We start from the raw sequence: 11,456 nt of genomic DNA, 5'->3' as shown, positions 1-11,456 counted from the left end.
TACAGATTGAATAACATCGGGGAGAGGCTACAACCCTGTCTCACTCCTTTCCCAACCACTGCTTCCCTTTCATGCCCCTCGACTCTTATTACTGCCATCTGGTTTCTGTACAAATTATAAATAGCCTTTCGCTCCCTGTATTTTACCCCTGCCACCTTTAGAATTTGATAAAGAGTATTCCAGTCAACATTGTCAAAAGCTTTCTCTAAGTCTACAAATGCTAGAAACGTAGGTTTGCCTTTTCTTAATCTTTCTTCTAAGATAAGTCGTAAGGTCAGTATTGCCTCACGTGTTCCAACATTTCGACGGAATCCAAACTGATCCTCCCCGAGGTCTGCATCTACCAGTTTTTCCATTCGTCTGTAAAGAATTCGCGTTAGTATTTTGCAGCCGTGGCTTATTAAACTGATAGTTTGGTAATTTTCACATCTGTCAGCACCTGCTTTCTTTGGGATTGGAATTATTATATTCTTCTTGAAGTCTGAGAGTATTTCGCCTGTCTCATACATCTTGCTCACCAGCTGGTAGAGTTTTGTCATGACTGGCTCTCCCAAGGCCGTCAGTAGTTCTAATGGAATGTTGTCTACTCCGGGGGCCTTGTTTCGACTCAGGTCTTTCAGTGCTCTGTCAAACTCTTCACGCAGTATCGTATCTCCCATTTCATCTTCATCTACATCCTCTTCTATTTCCATAATATTGTCCTCAAGTACATCGCCCTTGTATAAACCTTCTATATACTCCTTCCACCTTTCTGCCTTCCCTTCTTTGCTTAGAACTGGGCTGCCATCTGAGCTCTTGATATTCATACACGTGGTTCTCTTCTCTCCAAAGGTCTCTTTAATTTTCCTGTAGGCAGTATCTATCTTACCCCTAGTGAGATAAGCTTCTACATCCTTACATTTGTCCTCTAGCCATCCCTGTTTAGCCATTTTGCACTTCCTGTCGATCTCATTTTTGAGACGTTTGTATTCCTTTTTGCCTGCTTCATTTACTGCATTTTTATTTTTTCTCCTTTCATCAATTAAATTCAATATTTCTTCTGTTACCCAAGGATTTCTAGCAGCCCTCGTCTTTGTACCTACTTTATCCTCTGCTGCCTTCACTACTACATCCCTCAGAGCTACCCATTCTTCTTCTACTGTATTTCTTTCCCCTATTCCTGTCAATTGTTCCCTTATGCTCTCTCTGAAACTCTGTACAACCTCTGGTTCTTTCAGTTTATCCAGGTCCCATCTCCTTAATTTCCCACATTTTTGCAGTTTCTTCAGTTTTAATCTACAGGTCATAACCAATAGGTTGTGGTCAGAGTTCACATCTGCCCCTGGAAATGTCTTACAACTTAAAACCTGGTTCCTAAATCTCTGTCTTACCATTATATAATCTATCTGATACCTTTTAGTATCTCCAGGGTTCTTCGACGTATACAACCTTCTTTCATGATTCTTAAACCAAGTGTTAGCTATGATTAAGTTGTGCTCTGTGCAAAATTCTACTAGGCGGCTTCCTCTTTCATTTCTTAGCCCCAATCCATATTCACCTACTATCTTTCCTTCTCTTCCTTTTCCTACACTCGAATTCCAGTCACCCATTACTATTAAATTTTCGTCTCCCTTCACTATCTGAATAATTTCTTTTATTTCATCGTACATTTCTTCAATTTCTTCATCATCTGCAGAGCTAGTTGGCATATAAACTTGTACTACTGTAGCAGGTGTGGGCTTCGTATCTATCTTGGCCACAATAATGCGTTCACTATGCTGTTTGTAGTAGCTTACCCGCATTCCTATTTTCCTATTCATTATTAAACCTACTCCTGCATTACCCCTATTTGATTTTGTGTTTATAACCCTGTAGTTACCTGACCAGAAGTCTTGTTCCTCCTGCCACCGAACTTCACTAATTCCCACTATATCTAACTTTAACCTATCCATTTCCCTTTTTAAATTTTCTAACCTACCTGCCCGATTAAGGGATCTGACATTCCACGCTCCAATCCGTAGAACGCCAGTTTTCTTTCTCCTGATAACGACATCCTCCTGAGTAGTCCCCGCCCGGAGATCCGAATGGGGGACTATTTTACCTCCGGAATATTTTACCCAAGAGGATGCCATCATCATTTAATCATACAGTAAAGCTGCATGTCCTCGGGAAAAATTACGGCTGTAGTTTCCCCTTGCTTTCAGCCGTTCGCAGTACCAGCACAGCAAGGCCGTTTTGGTTAATGTTGCAAGGCCAGATCAGTCAATCATCCAGACTGTTGCCCCTGCAACTACTGAAAAGGCTGCTGCCCCTCTTCAGGAACCACACGTTTGTCTGGCCTCTCAACAGATACCCCTCCGTTGTGGTTGCACCTACGGTACGGCCATCTGTATCGCTGCGGCACGCAAGCCTCCCCACCAACGGCAAGGTCCATGGTTCATGGGGGGAAACTGCACTTATAGTAATGTAATTCACGTCCATTGATTTTGCAGGGGGGAAGGGACTGAAGACTTTATTTCAAGCTGTACAGTCATTACTTGTTCTCCAAGACAGTCAGCACACACATCTGTGATGTCGCAGTGCAGTCACGACGACGTCCGCGCTCCAACTGAATTAGTTCAAATCCTCGCCACCCCCTGGCCAGCGAGCGGAGACACTGCCTACGCCTGTCACGTGGGGCACCCGGCCACTAGCGCATTGTTCTTCTCATGTATACCGCCGGCGCCTCCGGTCTGGAACTGTCTTCACGCCTATTCTCAGAATAGCTCATAGCTCGTTGACATACTCGATTAACGTTGCAGGGAAAACATTTACTACTCGCATGCAACCGAGATCTTGACGGAAAAACCAAATCACTCTGATCTGCACTGTAGGCGCGTGTAATCATTGAGAACACTATTTATTTTATTCGAACAACTTATTTAACCGTAGAGTGTATCTATCACGCTATCACAAAACACCAATCTCAGATGTGCCCTGGACCATGCTGCACAGCCCACAGACACGCACCCAATCATAATTTCAGTACACACTACAGCAAATTGGCACTAAATAATACATCACACAGATGTGTAGATACACTCAGTACTCGTAAACTATCCTAATAACGCATAGCGCATAACGTAATAAACGGTCACAACGCCCATATAGTACTAGGAACGGAAAGTTGGCTGAAACCAGACGTAAACAGTAATGAAATCCTAAACTCTGATTGGAATGTGTACCGCAGAGATAGGCTGGACAGTGAAGGGGGAGGCGTGTTTATAGCGATAAGAAGTGCAATAGTATCGAAGGAAATTGAGGGAGATTCGAATTGTGAAATGATTTGGGTGAAGGTCACGGTTAAAGCAGGCTCAGACATGGTAATTGGATGTCTCTATAGGCCACCGGGCTCAGCAGCTGTTGTGGCTCAGCACCTGAAGAATAATTTGGAAAATATTTCGAGTAGATTTCCCCACCATGTTATAGTTCTGGGTGGAGATTTTAATTTGCCGGATATAGACTGGGAGACTCAAACGTTCATAACGGGTGGCAGGGACAAAGAATCCAGTGAAATATTTTTAAGTGCTTTATCTGAAAACTACCTTGAGCAGTTAAACAGAAAACCGACTCGTGGCGATAATATATTAGACCTTCTGGTGACAAACAGACCCGAACTATTTGAATCAGTTAATGCAGAACAGGGAATCAGCGATCATAAAGCGGTTACTGCGTCGATGATTTCAGCCGTAAATAGAAATATTAAAAAAGGTAGGAAGATTTTTCTGTTTAGCAAAAGTGACAAAAACCAGATTACAGAGTACCTGACGGCTCAACACAAAAGTTTTGTCTGAAGTGCAGATAGTGTTGAGGATCAGTGGACAAAGTTCAAAACCATGGTACAATATGCGTTAGATGAGTATGTGCCAAGCAAGATCGTAAGAGATGGAAAAGAGCCACCGTGGTACAACAACCGAGTTAGAAAACTGCTGCGGAAGCAAAGGGAACTTCACAGCAAACATAAACATAGCCAAAGCCTTGCACACAAACAAAAATTACGCGAAGCGAAATGTAGTGTGAGGAGGGCTATGCGAGAGGCTTTCAATGAATTCGAAAGTAAAGTTCTATGTACTGACTTGGCAGAAAATCCTAAGAAATTTTGGTCCTATGTCAAAGCGGTAGGTGGATCAAAACAAAATGTCCAGACACTCTGTGACCAAAATGGTACTGAAACAGAGGATGACAGACTAAAGGCCGAATTACTAAATGTCTTCTTCCAAAGCTGTTTCACAGAGGAAGACTGCACTGTGCTTCCTTCTCTAGATTGTCGCACAGTTGACAAAATGGTAGATATCGAAGTAGACGACAGAGGGATAGAGAAACAATTAAAATCGCTCAAAAGAGGAAAGGCCGCTGGTCCTGATGGGATACCAGTTCGATTTTACACAGAGTACGCGAAGGAACTTGCCCCCCTTCTTGCAGCGGTGTACCGTAGGTCTCTAGAAGAGCGAAGCGTTCCAAAGGATTGGAAAAGGGCACAGGTCATCCCCGTTCTCAAGAAGGGACGTCGAACAGATGTGCAGAACTATAGACCTATATCTCTAACGTCGATCAGTTGTAGAATTTTGGAACACGTATTATGTTCGAGTATAATGTCTTTTCTGGAGACTAGAAATCTACTCTGTAGGAATCAGCATGGGTTTCGAAAAAGACGATCGTGTGAAACCCAGCTCGCGCTATTCGTCCACGAGACTCAGAGGGCCTTAGACACGGGTTCACAGGTGGATGCCGTGTTTCTTGACTTCCGCAAGGCGTTTGACACAGTTCCCCACAGTCGTTTAATGAACAAAGTAAGAGCATACGGACTATCAGATCAATTGTGTGATTGGATTGAGGAGTTCCTAGATAACAGAACGCAGCACGTCATTCTCAATGGAGAGAAGTCTTCCGAAGTAAGAGTGATTTCAGGTGTGCCGCAGGGGAGTGTCATAGGACCGTTGCTGTTCACAATATACATAAATGACCTGGTGGATGACATCAGAAGTTCACTGAGGCTTTTTGCAGATGATGCTGTGGTGTATCGAGAGGTTGCAACAATGGAAAATTGTACTGAAATGCAGGAGGATCTGCAGCGAATTGACGCATGGTGCACGGAATGGCAATTGAATCTCAATGTAGCGAAGTGTAATGTGATGCGAATACATAGAAAGATAGGTCCCTTATCATTTAGCTACAAAATAGCAGGTCAGCAACTGGAAGCAGTTAATTCTATAAATTATCTGGGAGTACGCATAAGGAGTGATTTAAAATGGAATGATCATATAAAGTTGATCGTCGGTAAAGCAGATGCCAGACTGAGATTCATTGGAAGAATCCTAAGGAAATGCAATCCGACAACAAAGGAAGTAGGTTACAGTACACTTGTTCGCCCAATGCTTGAATACTGCTCAGCAGTGTGGGATCCGCACCAGGTAGGGTTGATAGAAGAGATAGAGAAGATCCAACGGAGAGCAGCGCGCTTCGTTACAGGATCATTTAGTAATTGCGAAAGCGTTACGGAGATGATAGATAAACTCCAGTGGAAGACTCTGCAGGAGAGACGCTCAGTAGCTCGGTACGGGCTTTTGTTAAAGTTTCGAGAACATACCTTCACCGAAGAGTCAAGCAGTATATTGCTCCCTCCTACGTATATCTCGCGAAGAGACCATGAGGATAAAATCAGAGAGATTAGAGCCCACACAGAAGCATACCGACAATCCTTCTTTCCACGTACAATACGAGACTGGAATAGAAGGGAGAACCGATAGAGGTACTCAGGGTACCCTCCGCCACACACCGTCAAGTGGCTTGCGGAGTACGGATGTAGATGTAGATGTAGATGTAGCAGAGCCTGCAGATCCGCTCGAAAAATAACTCAGCACACGTGCGCAGGTACCCCAACTCTGCACCCTGCCCACTGGATCGTGCAGTCACCCATCCGTCTGATTTCAGACCACGCACATCCCCTGCTCGGCTTCCGCAAGCGTGAGTTGGCGCGGTCGACGCGCTCGTCAGCGGTCAAAGCACACACGTACGTCCGTCCAGGACCGCGATCCCGAGCCGTGATCACCGAACGCGGCTGAAAGTCAACTTTATATCAACGTAGCATATTTCCAAAGCGCAGCCTCCACACACATCATAGCAGCACATGTCTTTACCTCCTACGACACCGTAGCACACTGTGCATTGCTCCTTACAAGACATTACACGGCCCCTTAACTAAACATAACTATACGTCCCTGCTCTCGCCTCGTCGAGTGACCAGCCATCTAAAAACCTTCTCAATATTATTCCTACTTTAAAAATTAAAAAAAAAAGTAAGATCTAATTTACACCTCCCACCGCACCTAACCTCACACCCGTCACACCATCAACATATGCAAACGTCCTCAACCCTATCTTGACACTCATATATCACCCCACAAACCATGCCCATCAATCAATTTACCGTTCTCATCCCCTCTTTTCGAATTGCAAACGTAGCCTCTATCTAAACACTAATCAACTCATCTTTCTCGCACTTTCAACAGTAAAATTAATTTTACACACACCTGGAAATACCAAACCCAATTAAAGATTCAAACTTGTATACAAAGCATCAAGCACATACGACAATATTCAAAGCCTGGTCCCTGATCTCTGCAATTTAAGTCGGAGAAAGACATATCTATTACCTTCTGCAACCTGTCTATAAACAGAACGATCTCAGTTACAACGACAGGACCTTGTTTTGGCAATTTGCAGGAAATGCGCGCAATGTTGTACATCTCAAAATAGGTACAACAGATCCTCAACACTTTATCATCTTTATCCTCTGCCATCAAACAGTGAAAAAGTCACAAAGGCGCCAATGCCATCCACCTCCAGCATGGACAAACGGAATTCACAATACTCCCCCCCAAATAACTCAGAGTGCAACCATCCAAGAATTCCTAACAGCTCACCAAATCCAACACCCCAAACTACAAAAGCCTATATGAACAAGACCATATTAAATATACACACACGCTGCAGAGAGCCCTTTAAAGTGTGATCACCCATACTCTAAGCGAATGAGAAGCTGCCTCTGGCCCTTGTTCAAACACTGTTTTCTAACACGCTTTTGCACACTGCCGAGCATTTCGTCTTTCTGCCGCGTCTTCGAAGCCATTGTCTGATTCTAAACAGACATTAACACGGACTGATGCACGGTCGCTCACAGGAACCTATATCTTACACCTTATAAATCATATTCTCACAGTCGATAGCATAACATTGAATGATTTTAAATAAAGGACACCAACAACACAAGGAAAATAGAAGAGCCTGCTGGCCACTACCCTCGAAAGTGATTGACACTTGTACATGGAGTCAAGTATGCGGCAACAAGAGGAAAGCTGGAAAACGATGACTTTGAAGCGAGCCGAATAAGGAAGATAGTCAATTTTTTCTCGCTGAGTTCGTATTATAGTATTTATCTGCTGAGGTAGCAGTGATCCACGTAAGTTGAATACTGTATTTGATGCTTATCAGGAGGACAGAGAATCATTCACGTCTAAACTTACTGACATCTGTGTTAAATCATAACAGAGGGTGTACTGGATGATCGATTGAGACAGAGCTGCAACTAGGTACGATTAAAAAGTTGACTCGTTTATCCTAGAGAAGGACAAATTGTTGCAGGTAGATTTTTATCCAGTTTTCTAGTTGGATACTTTAGTCACTTGATGGCTTTCTCACCGAGAAAATCGTACATCTTGAATAAATAATAAATGATAATAATACATAGAAGTACAGTTTTCGAGAGAATATCGTGTTGGAATTTGAATTTGGCGCAATTTTCTAGTGGAGGTAGGCCTATAATAATAAATGATAATGAATGATAATAAATGATAATGAATGTTAATAAATGATAATGAATGGTAATAAATGACAATGAATGATAATGAATCTTAATAAATGATAATGAGTGATAATCAATAATAAACAAAAGTAAGGTTTTGCAGCCATTATCATGTTGGAATTTGAATTGGAGGGAATTTTCTAGTGGAGGCATTTCAATAATAATAAATAATAATAAATGATAATGAATGTTAATAAATGATAATCAATAATAATAAAAGACAAGTATGGTCTTGCATGCATTATCGTGTTGGAATTCAAACATCCCGCCATTTTTTCTTCTGGGGGCTTATGTTAGTGGACGTAGCACAATTGGCCTATTTTCCCGCCAAAATCCACCAGCTTGGATGACGTCATCAGCTGTTGCCAAGTCTAAATGCCGCCATCTTGGATTACGTCATCGCCGCCATCTTGAATAAATTTGGCAACAATGCGAAGTGTCTTGGTGCCCATGTTGATCCCCTACTTATGACTAGTGAATTAGCAGGAGCGACACTTCCTCTATCAGCTATGAGCACTAGTACAAATACATTTACGTTAGAACAGGCTATGTTGTACTAGCCGCCAGAGGTGCTGCCCAGAATTTAATCGTCCTAAACAACAGTCTGAGCCCTGACATTGTATGCTCACTAGACGAGCTAGTAGCAATGCAGAAAGGCAGAATTACAGGCGAACAAATGTTCCAGCAAATACAGGAATATTTCAATTGCCACTATGATAGTATGACTATAAGCGTGGCACCTACTAGCACTGTAGTAGTTCTGGTTGCTTTTTGTGTTATCTACTTCTATCTTAAATGGAAGTCTGTGCACCGATCAGATTCACCTGAGCATCATATGCACATTGATTGATTTGTAAATACAGCTCAGATATATTAAGGAAATTACGTAAACTAATAGATGAACCTATAAGCATACGAATAGTTGTGTTGGTGTGTAAGAATGACGTCTGAAAAGACCAACATTATTGCATCGATACACCAACCGTTGAAGATCATATAAATTATTTGTATGGTAATGAAAGAATAACTTAAGTCGTATAATGTGTAACTAATGGTGCAAAATATGTAGGATGTTATTATGCGTACTCCAAACTGAAAAATTCGAGACCAATTTTCTGAGCGAATGGGGAAATGTTACACCTCAGTTTAGTTTCCCTGGCGAACACTAAAACTTCGAACTTCGTGCAAGTTCTACCTCGGCAGCTCCCACATGGCAAACTACCTGTGTCATTGGCCAGTAGATTGCCAGCTAGAGGAAACTGCTGAGCGATTTGCGGCAAACGCGGAAGCTATCGCAGCATGGGGAAATGACCAACCACCTAAGTCTACAGACGAAGCATAATGACATCATGGAAGCTGAGAGATACCGTCATACTGATGAGAAGTGAGAGTTTCTTAAGGAAGGCTAGGTACAACGCAACAACAAGTATTCAGGTGCAGTGACAGCATAAAGAGCCTCTGGAAAGTGAAGCTGAGGAAGTTTGAAGTCACTAAAAGTGGTGACAGCGAGGAAAAACAGCGACACACATTGTCATAGATAACCCCACCACCGCAGAGCACGCGGGAAGCGCCGCCGTAACAAAAGTCGGATTGATGACTGCTGATTGCCGACTGCTCAGTGCCTAGTCTCAGTCACTGAGTCAACTGCAGTTAGACAGTCGGGGGAGGGAGGCTTAATACGTCCATTTCCTCCTTAGTCTAAAATTCTGCTCGCATAATAATCCTTGAAATCCTCCCACTCGCACTGATGTCCTGGTTACAGATCATCGTTCTGTTCACATCAACTTGCAATCCCTGACAACTCATTTTCACAAATTATATCGTTGTTGAAACTGTTGTCGGCGCTTTCATTCTCGCCTATGGTCATGTACACGTTTACTGTTGCTACTGTATCGTTATCCATAGAAGCAGGTTCATTGCATTCCACTGTGGTGATTCATTCTTGAGCGCACCTGGCGCCTCGCTTGCAGCTGCCTGCGGCGCATTGCAGCCGCTCTCTCATCACATCCACGCTGGCACTGTTTCTCACGTTTATGCCGTGGACACCTGTCCAAGTTAGTTTGGCCTGCAGCGTACACAGTCCTGTTTCTCATGTTGTTGCTGTCGTGGTAATGTTGCGGTGCAAATCCTCTATTGAGAGCAGTTTTAGTATCCCGACCTCTGCCCCTTCTTCTCTGAACCATATTAACGCAATATCTGTCACTGCCCTTTTGGTCACTGTCATTGTGAATGCCTCTGTTGTTGTTATTTTGACGATAGTCAGGATTACTTCCTCACAGAACTTCACCCTCTACTCTTTCTCGAAACACACAGAAGCGTTTATGACTGCATCCTACATATAGCTTCGAATCCTTGGCAGCTTTTTCCACACATCCCATCTAATCTCTGATTCGGATTGTCCACTTCTTAAATGCATCAGTTTTCATTACCAAGATTCGGACAAGTCTTTCATGGAGTTTCTGTCCCTTTTTCATATAATCTGGCATTATAAATTCTAGCCACAAACAACTTGTATTGTTCTTGTATTCTTTGGTATGTTTCTGCTTAAATTCATCGAACAGCATCTGATCAGTGATGAGGCTTAGTACACATCGTTTGGTACACCCTTTGGTGCATTGATAATTACATTAATCTTTTCCTGATGTGTTAAATATTCCTTTCGCAACTTTTCAGACAATCCAATTGGCCATGACAGTCATCATATCTTTTAGTAGGATCAAAGCGTTTCTCAACCTCTAATAGTTCGTTAGAAGGTATGCTGTCATTGACACAAATGGGGCCGCCTGGGGTAGCCACGCGGTCTGAGAAGTCTTGTCACGGTCTGCATGGCTGCCCCTGCTGGAGGTTCGAGTCCTCCCTTGGGTGTCAGTGTGTGTGTTGTCCATAGAGTGAGTTAGTTTAAGTTAGATTAAGTAGTGTGTAAGCTTAGGGACCGATGACCTAAGCAGTTTTGTCCCATAAGATCTTATCACAAATATATAAAATTTTTATTTACGCAACTGGGTTTGCCTCCTTTTGTTGTCAAGGTCGAAGATTTTGCCTTGATTGCGAAGTGTTTTGGCCACACTTCTGTTCGCAAATACTTACCTGTTTGTTAATTTCCATCTCAGAATCAATTACTATCTTTCGCAAGTGGGTGTGGGGTAATGGGCAAGTTGTGGCGCCCTGAAAATATTCTAAGTTCAGAGATGGCATGGGCACACAGGCCTCTCGGCAAGCCGGGGCTCATCAGCAACTGCTGAACATTAGCCGGAGCAAGAGTATCCCCAACACGTGATCCAGGCTTAGCTGGGAATTCCATGTTGACACTGTGTCGAGGACTGTGCTTTGTGTAGATGAAGCAGATTTGTGTGACGGGAGTGCCAAAGATGGCGGACTTTGGGAAACCATAACGGCAGAGGTTTCACCATGTAGACATTAATAATAGACAGAGGAATCATGATACCTTAAAAAGAAACACGTACATTATCATTATTTGCACGAAAATTCTGATATTGTAATCAGATTTTCAATATCTTTACTAGTTTAAAATTTAGTATCTGACTGTAAATCATTCAAATAACAGGAATTTCCAAAA

The sequence above is a fragment of the Schistocerca gregaria genome, chromosome 4 (genome assembly GCF_023897955.1).
Source record: "Schistocerca gregaria isolate iqSchGreg1 chromosome 4, iqSchGreg1.2, whole genome shotgun sequence".
Taxonomy (NCBI): Eukaryota; Metazoa; Arthropoda; class Insecta; order Orthoptera; family Acrididae; genus Schistocerca; species Schistocerca gregaria.
The sequence above is the reverse complement of the archived record's forward strand: the minus strand, read 5'-3'. Positions refer to the sequence as shown.